Genomic DNA, 16771 nt, shown 5'->3' on the forward strand with positions numbered 1-16771 from the left:
AAGATACCGAAAACATCTCCGTTGGGATGTTTGTTGGCACATTGGGGTGAATTGCATGATGATTTACGTAAAAATCAAATGATTGAATACTGTAATCATTGGTGGCCTCTGTATACATTGGAGGATCAGGAAAGGTGGCCCGTGAATGGGACACTGAATTATAACACCATTCTGCAGTTAATGTTGTTTTGTAGAAGAGAAGGGAAATGGAGTGAAGTACCTTATGTGGATTTATTCTTTTACTTAAGGCAGAGACGAGACTGGCAGAATGAGTGCAAGCTAGTTAGTAGGGACAATTTGATAATGGCTATAACTTCTGATAATAAGAAAGAGAAGAAACGTTGTCTGGCATGTGATATTGCCCCCAAAGAGGATGAAGGGCCAGAGCTGGATATATCCCCTCCCAGGAGAGGAAGGAATTGGGGGCGAGAGCATAGGGAACAGATGGAAGAACCAGAAAGCAGTGGAATAGAGGATGCAGGGGAAGGACCGTCTGAAGTTGTGATTCATACCCCCATTTCTCGAAGGACCTGACAACAGGCACAAACAATAGCTCCCTTGCGGCAGGGAGTTGGTAACGATGGACCAGTGTATGTAAAAGTGCCCTTCTCAGTTGTGGACTTGATGGCTTGGAAGCAGGCAGCTGGAGTATATAGAGAAGATCCTGAGAGAGTTGGCAGAGTAGTGGATACTATAATTAGAACGCAGAATACAGACTGGAGTGATTTACAGGTGATCTTGGATAATTTGTTGGATGATACAGAAAAGCAGATGGTACTAAAAACTGGCAAAGCACAGGCAGAAGTGGCAGTATTGAGTGGGACAATAGGTGGAACATTAGAGCACAATTTTCTGTCTGGGGATCCGCAGTGGGATCCGAATAACGTGGAACATAGAGAAAGGCTGAGTCGGTATCAGAAATGGATTTTATATGGAGTTAAACATGCTATGCCTAAAACTTTGAATTGGTCTAAATTATATGAGGTGAGGCAAGATAAGAATGAATCTCCCTCAGCGTTTCTGGAAAGATTGAAGGAAGCTGCCAGAAAATATACTGATTTAAGAGTAGAAACAGAGGCGGCTCAGATACAGTTGGCTTTGATTTTTATGGGACAGTCAGCACCAGACATAAGAAAGAAACTTCAGAAGCTGGAGGGAGAGGATTCAAGGAGCTTGAATAAAATGTTGGAGGCAGCATGGAAAGTATGTAATAACAGGGAATAAGAGGAAAGGAAAATCAGAGAAAATACATTACTGGCCTTAATGACAGGAACAGCAGACAGAGGACGAGGTAGAGGAAGAGGACGAGGTGGCAGTGGATGGAGAGGATTTATGAATTTTAGCAATCGGAATTTTAACACCCCCTTAGGAGTGAATCAGTGTGCTTTGTGTCGGGAGGAAGGACATTGGAGAAAAGATTGTCCTAAAAATGTGCAGTGTTCAGGAGGAAATATTCAGAAGGAGGTAGCCAGAATGATGGTTTTGGATGAATGAAGGGGACTGGAGGGGAACCCAGCTGAGCCTCTGGTTATAATTAAGCTGGGAGAAAAAGAAGTTAAATTTCTAGTGGATACAGGAGCGACATTTTCGGTATTAAATACTTGTAAAGGAAAAATTAGAACAAAAACAGCAAACATAGTAGGAGCAACAGGGAAAGAAGAAAACAGACCATTCCTGCAACCTCTGGATTTGAAATTTGGAAATAAAATAATTACGCATGAATTTTTGTATGTACCAGAATGCCCGATACCCTTGTTAGGAAGGGATTTGTTATCTAAATTAAATGCACAAATTGTTTTTGAGGAAGGAGAACTCTTTTTGAAGCTACCTGAGTCAAAAACAGGAGAAATCCTAATGATACAAGAAAAAGTGGAGGAGCAGGAAATTCCACCAGAGGTGGATTTTGCAGTGATCCCTACAGTGTGGGAAACAGATATTCCTGGTAAATCAAAATTAGCAGCACCTGTAAAAATAGATCTAAAAGAAGATGCAGGAACAGTAAAAATTAAACAATACCCAATTAAACCAGAAGTTAGGCAGGAGTTAAAGAAATTGATTGACAAATTTTTGAAGTATAAAATTTTGGAGGAATGTGAATCTGAATATAATACTCCTATTTTACCAGTTAGAAAACCCTCGGGAGAATAGAGGTTAGTGCAAGATTTGAGAGCAGTGAATCAAATAGCCAAAGACATATATCCTGTGGTTGCAAATCCTTATACCTTGTTAACAGCGTTAAAGGAGACTCATCAGTGGTTTACAGTGCTTGATTTAAAAGATGCTTTCTTTTGCATACCCTTGGAGAAGGAAAGCAGAAAGTTGTTTGCTTTCGAATGGGAAAATCCACAAACTGGGCGAAAGATGCAGCTGACATGGACAAGACTACCCCAAGGATTTAAAAATAGCCCGACAATTTTTGGAAACCAGCTGGCAAAAGAGCTTGAGATCTGGAAACAGGACAAACCAAGGCCTGAACATTTACTTCTATGATATGTGGATGACATACTGATTGCTACAGAAGAAAGATCTACCTGCATACAGGTAACCATTGATGTCTTGAATTTTCTGGGACTAAATGGGTACAAGGTATCCAGGAAGAAAGCCCAAATAGCATGTCAGACTGTGATATATCTGGGCTTTGAGATTTCAAAAGGGCAGAGACATTTGGGAAAAGATCGCAAAGAAACCATCTGTAGTATACCTGAGCCGAAAAATATCCATGAACTTAGAGTGTTCTTGGGAATGGCAGGGTGGTGTCGTCTTTGGATCGTGGACTACGGTCTAATAGCTAAACCGTTATATGAGGCCCAAAAGAACTCTTCCTTTGTGTGGGGTCCAAAACAGCAAAGGGCCTTTACAGAGTTAAAACACGCTTTAATGTCTGCACCTGCTTTAGGCCTCCCTGATTTAATTAAAGATTTTCAGCTGTTCGTTCATGAAAGACAATACCTGGCACATGGTGTGTTAACCCAGAAGATGAGGAGCTGGAAACAACCAATCAGCTACTTCTCCAAACAACTGGACACAGTGAGTAAAGGGTGGCCAAATTGTCTTAGAGCAGTGGCTGCAACAGTGATGATCATACAAGAAGCTCGGAACTTGACTTTGGGAAAAACAATAACAGTCTATGTGACGTGCGGAAACGGACTCCACAATCAGTGAGATTGTAAAGTAGGTATGTTTATTCAGCGCTGGGCAGCACGGGGGGTAGTCCCACCAAAGTCGTGCGCGCCCGACTCAGCAGTTAGTTTCAAGTTTATACAGTCAAGTGTTACATATTCACAATACGCCTATACATATGCATGACCTGTCCCCGCTTCATATTGAAATTAGCTCTGAGAGGTCATTTCCATAGTCTCCTCTCAACTGCGCTTGCGCAGTGCCTCTTTATGGTGGTCGTCTGGTGGTCGCAGAGATGAAGATAGATGACTCCTCTTCGTCACCGCTAGTAACCTTTCTTCTTGCACAGGCTCAGTGATTTCTTGGTATTCACCCAAGCCGCAAGACCAGTCTTAGCTGGCTCTTGGGGCCTGCTCCTGCTTCTTATCAGGAACTGTCTTTACCTTATTGGCTGGTTCTTGGGACCAGCTCTTCTTATCAAGGACTGTCTCTATGTCAGCTAATTTCAACAAGGTAAGCGCTAAACATCATCTTTCATCCCCCTTTATTATGTCTACTGAGATTCTTTTGACTCCCCTTGTCTCAGTCCCCCCTTTTCTAGAAAATAGTAAATTCTTTAACTATATCTAATCCTAGGACTTCTAGTACATTATCTCCCTATCTAGCATCTTCTCAAAGTATTTGTTGGTCTCGAGTTTTCGTCGTAACTGATTCTTTTTCCATTCACTGTAAGAGTCTCCTGTACTCCTACAGCACAAAAAGCCACATTGAACCACTATGCCAAGAACCACAGAGAAGAGAATAATGATTATTATAGTGACAAACAATTGCTTCAACCATGTCAAATCTGGCAACCAGGAGGTTAATTTTTCTAATATGTCTGTCAAGTCCCAAGAAGTGTCATCTTGGGAAGCTTCATGTAGTATTCTAGTCTTTTCCCATATCTCTTCAAGATCTGTTTCAATTCGTTGGTTTTGATTGATATAGGTACAGCAGGTTTGGTTTATAACTACACATAAGCCCCCTTCTTTTGCTAAAAGCATGTCCAATCCCATTCTATTTTGGAGTACTACTTTACTTAGGGATTGTATTTCCAGTTGCAGCCCTTGAATTGCATCAATTGTAGCTTTTTCTATAACCTCTAATGTAGCACATATATTCACGATAGCTTTCTCCAACTCGCTTACCCCTAAAGAGGGGATTAGCCATCGCACAAAACTATGGTACCTAGTACCTTGAATAATTAGTGGGTTTTCAGTCCGTTTTACACGGAGCCAAGGTGTTCTCAAAAACCCTCAGGGAGGCGAAACTCCCTCGAATATACTGATCTGAGGTGCAAGGTACCCCCGAACACAGTGTCCCTTCCAGTTCTGGGGTAAACTCTTTCTGGCCCTGCCATCCCCACAGAGCCACCAGTATCCGGGCCCTGTGTTGCATCTTGGACCGAGAGGTGTCTCCCTTCTATCTTGTTCTTGCCCCTTCTTTTCTGGCCCCCTCTTTGGTTTCCGGATATAGTAGAAACTGATAGTTAAGTTCAGTCCAAGACGTTCTAATTTTCCTTTATCAAAAGTTCCCAGATTTTCTGCAAGGCTACAATTATCCATGTCTCCCCAAATATTATCAGTAATATTTAAGCAACGGCCAGTAATTAAGACCTCTTTAGGGTCAGGTACCTCCAGATCAAAGCTGGGTCCCCGCTGGGTATTTCCCTTTCCATAAAGGCATAATCCATTCCTGTCTGGCCCATCTTTAATAAAAGATGTCCAGTTTGTGGTTGGGACTCCTAGAAAGGGGAGTTCCATGTTCCCCTGAGGAAGGGGATTGCATACCCAACAATCTGATAAATTTAGTACTTTTGAGATACTCTCTGTCATATTTAAATAAGTATTTCGATCCCAAGCCTGCCCCTTGGGCAAGGTCCAACTCAGGAGCATGACAATCAATGTCTCACAAATTTGAGCTTCAAAGGTCCCTTTTCTTGTGAAGTCCATTGTCCTTTGGGTGCCTTCTTCACCCTAGTGTGATGGATCCAGGTGCTCTGTTCCTTGATCCTAATCGCGGTGAAGGAGGTAAGTAATACTTGAAATGGTCCTTCCCACTGCGGCTCCAGAGTTTTTTCTGTAAGAGACTTTATATACACATAATCTCCTGGTTGTATATTATGTACAGGCCCATCCAAACCTCTCCCTCGAGTCCCTACCACATGCTTCCTGATTTTATTAAGTTGCTTACCTAATGCTACCATGTAAGAAGTCATAATTTCATCCCCCGCTTGTACAGACACCCCTCTCTGTATCCCATAGGGTTGTCCATACAGAATTTCAAAGGGGCTCAGTCCTTCTTTCGCCCTTGGTCTTGTTCGTATACGCAGAAGGGCTAAAGGGAGAGACTGAGGCCGTGTCAAATTTGCTTCTTGTCCTAATTTCACAATTTGCTGTTTGATTAGTGGTTCATTTTTTCCACTTGACCACTCGACTGGGGCTGATATGGAGTATGAAGCTGCCAATCTATACCTAAATGGCGGCTAATTTGTTGTACTATTTTTGAGACAAAATGTGGTCCTCTGTCAGAGGATATGGTTGCTGGAACCCCAAAACATGGTATTATCTCTTGTACTAGTATTTTAGTTACCTCCCGAGCTTTAGCCGTTCTTGTTGGGAATGCTTCTGGCCAACCTGAAAAGGTATCAGTTAATACCAATAAATATCCATACCCCCCTTTTCTTGGAAGTTCTGTAAAATCAATTTTGCCATTGCTGTCCAGGCCCATTGCCTTTTCCAATCTGGCCCATTTCTGGCTTGGGGGTATTCTTAGGATTAGTCTGGAGGCAAAGATCACACTGTTGAGTCACCTGTCTCACCGTGGTGTATAAATTTCTAGCCACAATTTCTCTTATCAAATGATTATACAGAGCCTCTGTTCCCCAATGTCTTTTCCTATGTTCCTCCCGTATCAAATGCCATAATAAGCAAGAGGGAACGATTAGCTTTCCTTGTGGGGTATGAGCCCACCCTTCCTCATTATATGACCCTTCTAAATCTGTAATGAGCTTCTGATCTTCCTTGGTGTATTCTGGCTTACTGTGATGGGTTGACCCTGGCTGGTTGCCAGGTGCCCACCAAAGCCGTTCTATCACTCCCCCTCCTCAGCTGGACAGGGGAGAGAAAATATAACAAAGAGCTTGTGGGTCGAGATAAGGACAGGAGAGATATCACTCATCACTTACCGTCACGGGCAAAACAGACTCAACTTGGGGAAATTAACTCACTTTATTACAAATCAACCAGAGTAGGGTAATGAGAAATAAAACCGAATCTCAGAACACCTTCCCTCCACCCCTCCCTTCTTCCCGGGCACAACTTCACTCCCGGCTTCTCTACCAACCCCCCCCAGCGGCACAGGGGGACGGGGATGGGGTTTACAGTCAGTTCATCACACGTTGTTTTCTGCCGCTTCATCCTCCTCAGGGGGAGGACTCATCACACTCTTCCCTGCTCCAACGTGGGGTCCCACCCATGGGAGACAGTCCTCCACGAACTTCTCCAACGTGGGCCCTTCCCACGGGCTGCAGTCCTTCACGAACTGCTCCAGCATGGGTCCTTTCCACGGTGTGCAGTCCTTCAGGAGCACACTGCTCCAGCGTGGGTCCCCCACGGGGTCACAAGTCCTGCCAGAAAACCTGCTCCGTGGGCTCCTCTCTCCACAGATCCGCAGGTCCTGCCAGGAACCTGCTCCAGCGCAGGGTTCCCACGGGGTCACAGCCTCCTTCGGGAAACCCACCTGCTCCGGCGTGGGGTCCTCCACGGGCTACAGGTGGATATCTGCTCCACCGTGGACCTCCATGGACTGCAGGGGGACAGCCTGCCTCACCATGGTCTTCACCATGGGCCGCAGGGGAATCTCTGCTCCGGCGCCTGGAGCATCTCCTCCCCCTCCTTCTTCACTGACCTTGGTGTCCGCAGAGTTGTTTCTCTTACATGTTCTCACTCCTCTCTCCGGCTGCCGAATCTGCCTGTCCCAACTTTTTTTTCCTTCTTAAAAATGTTATCACAGAGGCGTTACCACTATCGCTGATTGGCTCGGCCTTGGCCGGCGGCGGGTCCGTCTTAGAGCCGGCTGGGATTGGCTCTCTCTTGAACACAGGGGAAGCTTCTAGCAGCTTCTTACAGAAGCTACCCCTGTAACCCCCCCCGCTACCAAAACCTTGCCAACAAAACCAATACACTTACCTTCTAGGGAGATCTGCCTATCCGGAATTAAAGCCCCTTCTGTTTCTACCTTTGTTTTGGCCACTTGTTTTGCCTCTCTGTCCGCCAGTTCATTCCCTTTTTCCAAATCTGAGGTCACTTTCTGGTGTGCCTTAATATGCATAATTGCTACTTTCTTAGGGAGTTGGACAGCTTCCAGTAACTTCAGAATTTCTTCTGCGTGTTTGATATTTTTCCCTTGAGAACTCAGTAGTCCTCTCTCCTTCCGAATTGCTCCATGTGCATGTACAACTCCAAAGGCATATTTTGAGTCTGTATAAATGTTCACAACTTTGCCCTGGGCCAACTCCAGGGCGCGGGTTAGAGCAATTATTTCTGCCTTCTGTGCGGAAGTGTTCATGGGCAAAGCCCCTGATTCTATTACCTCTTGGCTGGTGGTGACGGCATATCCCGCATGTCGATTACCATTTAGGACGTAACTGCTTCCGTCTGTGAACCACGTTTTCCCCGTTTTCCATGGGGCTGTCTTTCAGGTCTGGGCGACTGGCGTATGTTGCTTCAATGGTTTCCAAACAGTCATGATGTACTGGTTCTCCTGTGTTCCCGCTGAGAAAAGAAGCTGGGTTAACAATGTTAGTGACTACAATCTCCACATCATCCTGCTCTACCAATATAGCTTGATATCTCAGGAATCTTTGTGGAGAGAGCCAATGTTCACCTTTTGCTTCCAGTACTGCTGATACTGTGTGAGACACCAGAACAGTCATTTTCTGGCCCAGAGTAAACTTTCGGGCTTCCTGTATATTCAGTATCACAGCCGCAACCGCCCGCAGGCATCCAGGCCAACCTTTTGCAGTCGTGTCTAACTGCTTAGAGAAGTAGGCAACTGCCCGTCGATATGGACCCAGGTTTTGTGCTAATATTCCCAGGGCTATGCCCTGCTTCTCATGGGAGTAAAGAAGGAATGGCTTACTCACACCTGGGAGTCCTAAGGCCGGGGCCAACATCAAAGCTTTTTTCAGTAGCTCAAAGGCTCGTTCGGTCTCCTTGTTCCACTCAAGGTGTTTCTGCTCAGTGGCTGTCAACGCATACAGTGGTTTAACAAGCAATCCATAATTATAGATCCACAATCGGCACCACCCTGTCATTCCCAGAAAAGTCCGTAACTCTTTTACGGTCTGAGGTCTCCGAGTTTGACATATTGCCTCTTTACGGGCCTGTCCCAAAGTTCTTTGTCCCGCACTAATTTCATAGCCCAAGTAATTCACTTCGCGTTGCATTACCTGTGCCTTTTTCTTGGATACCCGGTACCCCTGGAGTCCCAGAAAATTTAACAGACTCGCCGTCCACGTCATACAATCTTTCTCTGTTTTGGTGGCGATCAGTATATCATCCACGTACTGCAACAGCTTCCCCTCCTCAGACGGGGCTTCCCAGGATTCTAAGTCTTTTGCAAGCTGATTGCCAAAAATGGTAGGACTATTCTTAAATCCTTGTGGCAACACCGTCCAAGTGAGCTGGGTCTTTCGACCACTTTTGGGGTTTTCCCATTCAAATGCAAATAATTTTTGGCTGGCTTCATGGAGAGGGAGGCAAAAGAAGGCATCCTTCAAATCTAAAACAGTAAACCAAGTCAATTCAGGTGTTAATACAGTCAACAGGGTATATGGGTTTGCCACTACTGGGTAAAGATCTTCAGTTATCTTATTCACCGCCCGTAAGTCTTGGACCACCCGATACGACCCATCGGGCTTCCGAACAGGTAATATAGGGGTATTGAATTCAGACTCACATTCTTTTAATAATCCCAATTGCAAAAATTTTTCTATCACTGGCCGGATTCCTTCTCTGTCTTCCTTCTTTAGGGGATATTGTTTAATTCTTACTGGCTTTCGACCTTCCTTGATCCTAACTTCAACAGGCGGAGCACTTTTCGCTTTTCCAGGTGCATCAGTAGCCCATACCCCTGGGTACACTTGGTTTAAGATGTCCTCGTTAATGCTTCCTTCTAGGGGGACACTGGTTAAGGTTAGGCTCAATATTTGAACATATTGCTGATCCTTTACCTCCAGAGTAATTTCTCCCTTTTTGAATACAATTTTTGCTCCCAATTGTTCCAACAAGTCCCTTCCCAAAAGTGCCTTTGGGGAGTTGGGCATATATAAAAATTTAGGAATGCCCCACTGTTTTCCTAATTTATATTCTAAAGGTTTACAAAAATATGCCTTTTCACTTTGGCCAGTCGCTCCTTTCACCATGACATAATCATCTCCCAGAGGCATCAAAGCTTGATTCAGAACCGAGTATGTTGCTCCTGTATCTACCAAAAATTCTACCTCTTGTTGTGTTTTCCCTAGCTTAATTATAACCAGTGGATCCGCTAGGGTAGATTCCCCACGTTCCCGTCAATCTCCCTTCATGTGGGCCACCGTTCTTCCTGTTTGAGCCCTCTGATCCTCCTTGTTCCTTGGGCATTCCTTTTTCCAATGACCAAATTTCTTACACAAAGCACATTGATCCTTGCCGAGTCGGGGCAAGTCTCGTCTAGGCCCTCTTCCTCTTTCTTCCTGGATAACAGCCAGTAATTTCTTTTGCCCTTGCCTATATCCTTCCTCTCTGCTACTAAATACTCTCCATGCTTCATCCAACAATGTTTCTAAATTCCTACTCTCTGTAGGTCGTAATTTCTGAAGTTTACGCCTTATATCCCTTGTAGATTGACCCAAAACCAGGGAGAATAATTGTTGTATTCCTACCTCTGACCCAGGATCTAGCGGTGTGCTGCGGCGCATTACATCCCTCAGTCGATCCAGGAATTCAGATGGAGACTCGGAAGGACTCTGTTTAACTGCATATAAAGCTGACCACTTTATAGCTTTGGGGATTGCTTTCTCCATTCCTTTTGCAATCCACTCCTGATACCCCTGCAATCTTTCCATATGTGCAGATCTATTAACATCCCACTTTGGGTCTTGGAGAGGGAAATATTCCTTAATGTCCCCTCCTGTAATCTTATAATGGTCTTCAGCAAGATTCCCTGCTGTTTTTAAAATCAGCTGTTTCTCTGTCTCAGTCATATATTCCAGTAATAGCTGTATATCCTTCCAATCAGGGTTATGCTGTTTTACAATAAATTGGAAATGCTTAGTTACACCTATCGGATCACTCCTATAATCTTTTGCAACCTTTTTCCATTCCACTAGGTCAGCAGTAGAAAAGGGTACTTTGATTAACATCGTCCCCCCATCCGGCCCCACCGCCTCTCAGAGAGGTGCTTGTAAAGCTGCAGAGGTAGTTTTCTTCCTAGTACGGGAAGATACAGGGCTGTTCGGGGGGGGTTGGAGTTCTATCCGAGTCTGCATCCTGTTCCTGTGATCGAGGGGGAGGCTTAAACAAATCAGTTAGATCTTGTTCTGGTACCTGATGGATTTTATTTGCCTTAGTACGTCTTTGTCCAATACTACATGCCGAACAACACCGCCTCAGTTTACCTCTAAGCTCCTTGTTGTTCTCTCGCTCAAGTGCAAGCACCATGGGGTCCTGTGGGGGTACCATTCCACAGTCCCTTTGCCACTCCGGATGGTTTCAGAGGGTGAAAAACATGTCTGCATACGAAACCTCATCCCATTTTCCTTCTCTCCTTAAAAACAGCATTAGTTGTAATAGAGTTTTATAATCTATTGACCCATTAAGTGGCCACTTAGCGTCACCTTCTAACTTATACAATGGCCACCATTGATTGCAGTATTTAATAAGGTTCTTTTTACTTTCCGTACCTCCGGTCCCAACAATATCTTTCCAGTGGGCAATTACACAACCCAAAGGACTCTTCCTCAATACTCCTCCTTGATTGTTTCCCATCATAGAAGTGTGGAATTTGGGAAAACACTCAAGGCAGTCTGGTTTCCGTCTGTTAGATGTACAGTACCACCTCCTCCCACAAGATTTACACTTCAACAAAACCCAAGCCGGATGCTAATTGCTATTATATAGTCCAGTTGCAAGCCCACATACAAAACAGGGAATCACCCCTATTAAGACATAAAGACATTCACACATTAACAAACATACATACACCTATAAATTTCAACATATCATTTCCACACACCCACACAAAATCTTTAACATAAACTTCCAAACATTCACATCATACAATCACCGCTCCAGTTGACAACCTTTCAGCAGCTGCAAAAGTAAACCAAGCGCAATTGCGAGGGGGTCCGCTTACCCTTCTCCTGCCTCTTATATACCAGTCATCGACAGGTCTGTCCTGGCTCCCGATACTGGGATGCAGCGGTCACCCCGGATTTGCTTGATCTACCTCCAAGATCGCTAGCGGCCGCTCTATCGGTCAGCAAATCCCCCTTTTTTACCATACGGGGTACCCTCCTCCCATACGGGGACTCTGCTGCACGCCAGATGTCTCTGTGTGATTTACCAGCTGCCCCGGCCTGTACCTTTACAGGCTTCCTCTGTGACACATACCGTTTGGTCCGCGGCTTCAGGAGGTCGTTGTCCGCTCCCGCGGTGAGCGGCTGGCAGTGGAGGCCCCTCCGAGGAAAGTGCTCGGGGCGCGCCGAGGGGAGTCCGCTCCGCAGTCGGTCCCGCAGCCGAGCAGAGAGTCTCCTGGCTGGCTCGCCAAACTGACGTGTGGAAACAGACTCTGCAATCAGCGAGATTGTACAGTAGGTATGTTCATTCAGCGCTGGGCAGCACGGGGGGTAGTCCCACCAAAGTCGTGCGCTCCCGACTCAGCAGTTAGTTTCAAGTTTATACAGTCAAGTGTTACATATTCACAATACGCCTATACATATGCATGACCTGTCCCCGCTTCATATTGAAATTAGCTCTGAGAGGTCATTTCCATAGTCTCCTCTCAACTGCGCTTGCGCAGTGCCTCTTTATGGTGGTCGTCTGGTGGTCGCAGAGATGAAGATAGATGACTCCTCTTCGTCACCGCTAGTAACCTTTCTTCTTGCGCAGGCTCAGTGATTTCTTGGTATTCACCCAAGCCGCAAGACCAGTCTTAGCTGGCTCTTGGGGCCTGCTCCTGCTTCTTATCAGGAACTGTCTTTACCTTATTGGCTGGTTCTTGGGACCAGCTCTTCTTATCAAGGACTGTCTCTATGTCAGCTAATTTCAACAAGGTAAGCGCTAAACATCATCTTTCATCCCCCTTTATTGTGTCTACTGAGATTCTTTTGACTCCCCTTGTCTCATATGTCCCACACATGGTGAAAACTGTTCTAGAACAAAAGGGGGGACACTGGCTATCTCCGAGCAGAATGATGAAGTACCAAGTAATATTAACTCAACAAGATGATGTAATTTAAAAAAAAAAAAAAAACTAACCTGGCAAATCCAGCTGTGTTTTTAAGTTCCATACAGGAAGAAGGACAATTGGAACATGATTGCCTGGCTGCTATTGAGTATGTTTATTCCAGTCGTGAAGATTTGAAGGATGTACCATTTGAGCAACCAGACTGAGAACTGTATACAGATGGTAGCAGTTTTGTAGAGCAAGGAGTTCGATACGCTGGATATGCGGTAACAACAGACACCACAGTTATAGAAGCAGAAGCATTGCCAAGTACCACCTCAGCTCAGAAAGTGGAACTTATTGCTTTGATTCGAGCTTTAGAACTAAGCGAGGAGAAGAAAGTAAATATTTGGACAGATTCAAAGTATGCTTTTGGAGTGGTACATGTCCCTGCAGCATTGTGGAAAGAAAGAGGATTATTGTCCTCCCAGGGATCAAATATTAAACACCAAGATGAAATTTTACAATTATTACAAGCAGTTCAGAAACCAGATCAGGTAGCAATCATGCACTGTAAAGCACATCAAATTGGAAACACAAAGGAAATTGCTGGAAATAATTTAGCCGACCGAACGGCAAGAAAGGTAGCAAAGGAACGAGCATTGCAAATGGCATTAATTCCCTCCAAAACAGTAACTCTCCCTAGGGAAGAACCAAAATACTCAGAGGAGGATGATAAGCTAGGTCAATTATTAAATGCTAAGAAAAACCTAGCCGGATGGTGGGTAACACCTAAAGGACAGGTAGTAGTTCCACCCTTTTTGATGAGAGAAATAATTCAAACAAAGCATCAGGAGTGTCACTGGGGAGCAGAGGCCTTAGTAACTTCCTTACAAAAACAAGTGGTATTGCTCAGAATATTAGGAATAGCTAAAATAATAACTGCAAAATGTGAAGTATGTTTGAAAAATAATCCAATAATCAGGAAAAAGGTTCAAATGGGTCGAATAAAATCTGGTACAGAGCCTGGAGATTATTGGCAAGTAGATTTTTCAGAACTACCTAGGCAGAATGGGTATCGGTACATCCTGGTGGGGGTTGATACTTCTACAGGATGGTCAGAAGCTTTTCCCTGTCGTTCCACACGAACAAAGGAAGTAGTAAAATGGTTACTACGAGAAATAATTCCAAGGTTTGGAGTTCCTATTGGAATTTCTTCTGACAGAGGTCCACACTTTGTTGCAGAAGTAGTCCAAAATGTTAGCAAAATTCTGGGTATCACATGGGATTTGCATATCCCATGGAGGCCACAATCTAGTGGGAAAGTAGAAAGAATGAATCAAACCTTAAAAAGGCAAATAAGCAAAATTTGTCAAGAGACTAATTTAAAATGGCCTCAAGCACTTCCATTGGCATTATTGCGAATCAGAGTACAGCCAAAGAGTGGAACCTCAGTCAGTCCTTATGAATTATTGTATGGGAAACCTTATGAATCTCCAGAACCAAACCCGAACATGCATGTAAAAGGAAAACAAGATGTGTATAACTATTTGCTTTCCTTAGGAAAAACTTTGACTGCAATTCGGAGAGCAGTGGTGTGGAATAGACCATTATCCCTGGAAGTTCCGGTGCATGACTTACAACCAGGAGATTATGTCTATGTGAAAACGTGGACTTCCGAACCCCTGCAGGAACGTTGGAAAGGACCCTTCCAGATACTGTTAACCACCTTCACGGCTATTAAAATTGCAGAATCGGATGCTTGGATACACTACACTCGAGTGAAGAAGGCACCTACTCCATGGAAGATTATTAGCCGGGATCCAAAGACTTTAAAACTGACTCTGAAACATGTCTAATTTTTTATATCTGTTTGTGCTTGTTCTTTTTATATTAGTTCGGCAGATAGTGATGGTGGAAACCCGGACTGATTTGATGTTTAGGAACAAAAGACAAGTAGAAACAGAACAATTGATTGGCATTCCTGTAAAAATGTCCGAAGAAAATTTGATGTTAGGATTGATTAAGGGATTTGCCAGCTTGCAAAATGTTACCCAAATTACTGCTTGTTTGTCAATACCAAGAGCAGTGGGGGAATCTATTCCTTGGGGAATTTTAACTATGAAGTTAACTACCCTGGAACATAGAAACAAAACCACCTATTGCAAACAAAGGCCAGTGACTAAATGGTCTGAACAGGTAAAGATCATTAGAAAACAATGGAAATGGATGGGCAGAGAAGAATATTGCTTGAAATTATCAAATCATCAATTTACACCAGCCTCTTCTATAGGAGACATGTTTATGGTGGGTAGCCCCATGGGTTGGTGTTCATATGATGTACGAATCAAAACTAATGAGAGCCGGAGCATCATGGAATGGAAATGTAGTGAGGCCAATCAAACCATACCAGAAGAAAAGACAGTTAGCTGGGATTCAGTATGGTCTATGACCATATTGTCTCAATTTCAATATATGGCCAAAACTTCTTGGTGCTTTACTTGGGATGGATCAGTTAATACAGCCTGGCCATCAGTAGACGACAGAGGGAGTTCATTACAAAAAAAAGAAAATTTAGTATCTTGGTGGAGATGTGAAAAAATTTATTATTGTAGTACTAAAGACCCAGCAATCGAAAGAATTCCTCCTTTAGCTGCGGCCTTGAAGTATGGCTGCTTGTGTAGAGGATTCAAAAATGATCTCAAATTAACTGAAACATTCACACCCAAAAGGGGAACCTTTTTCAGTTGTAGAAAATCTACCATTCAGAGTCCGGGACATTTGGTTTGGGCATTAAGTGATGGAACTTGGACAACTCACTTATCATTAGATGGCACGGTAAAACAAGGTACTTTAGGCATGCCAACATTATGCCCGATTTGGAAGAAATTGCCATTCAAAGGACCCTCGGAGAATTTAAAGTTAAAACGAACCAAGAGGTCTGAAATAGATGATGATACATGGAATGAACCATCAACAGGAGTGAAAATTGGCTGGGCACTTGAATCCCTTTTGAACCCTATAGCTTCATATAGAAACAGAGAATGGCTCCACCAGTTAACAGGTCAGGTAGAAAAATTAGCAAACATCACAAAAAAGGGGTTCAAGGAATTGAACGTACAGCTGCAGGCTACATCTAGGATGACTCTCCAAATAGAATGGCTTTAGACCTACTGTTACTTAAGGAACATGGAGTGTGTGGATATCTCAAAGATAGAGTGGACCATTGTTGTATTTATATCCCTAATGTCACTCAGGACGTAGAACATGATTTGGAGTTACTGAGCAAAGTTGAAGAAGAAACTGAAACTATTCGAGAAGATATGTCAGAAGATTGGCTGGAAAAAATTTTTAGTGGATTGGGATGGAATCTGAGCTCTTGGTTATGGTCTATAATCAAAGCTCTGTTTCTGTTACTAATTGTCTTTTTGATGATCATGCTACTATATGCTCGTCTGAAGACACAATTTATCAATAGAATTGCAGTAAATCGCATGATCATGAGAGAGGTTCCAATTGTTCCACCAGAATGCAATCCACCACCAGTATATGCCGAAACAAATACTGACTCTTAGAATAATAGTGGATAAATGTTAGGTAGATGATGTGAAAGTATTGAAATAATTTTCAACACTTTCAAAGGGGGGAAATGTTATTGATTTGTCATTGATTTGTTATTAGTTAGAATTAATCATATTTAATTTTAATATTTTAGCAAAATCATATGTATGTTGTATTTTATACATTTAACCACCAACCAGTACCTGCTGTGAAATCTCCTGTATAGCCCCGTACCAAGGCCGGAGAAATTGGCTAAAATCATCTAGTAGGAACATTTAGAACTTAGATAACAAGATAAAGAAATTAAGATCTGATTATAAAAGAGTTTGGTTTGACTAAAAAGTAGAAAATTGTGAAGCATAATTATGGGAGTGTTAAGTTTGAAATATAGCCTTAGAAACTTAGGAGCTTAGAAAATGTATAATGTGTAACCATAAGAATTTAAGTATTGTTTAAAATCATTTAACCACAGAAGTTTTGACAAAGATTGGTAGTCTTGTAGTGTTTGTTTTGAAAACTAAGGAAACCGTTATGGACACCAGTTTGCTGCTTGGAGACACCTGAGAGGTCAAGAAGCGGACGAGTGAGGAAGACTATGAAAGACCACCAGAGGACTCCTGAG

Source organism: Aquila chrysaetos, assembly GCF_900496995.4.
Source record: "Aquila chrysaetos chrysaetos chromosome W unlocalized genomic scaffold, bAquChr1.4 W_unloc_5, whole genome shotgun sequence".
Taxonomy (NCBI): Eukaryota; Metazoa; Chordata; class Aves; order Accipitriformes; family Accipitridae; genus Aquila; species Aquila chrysaetos.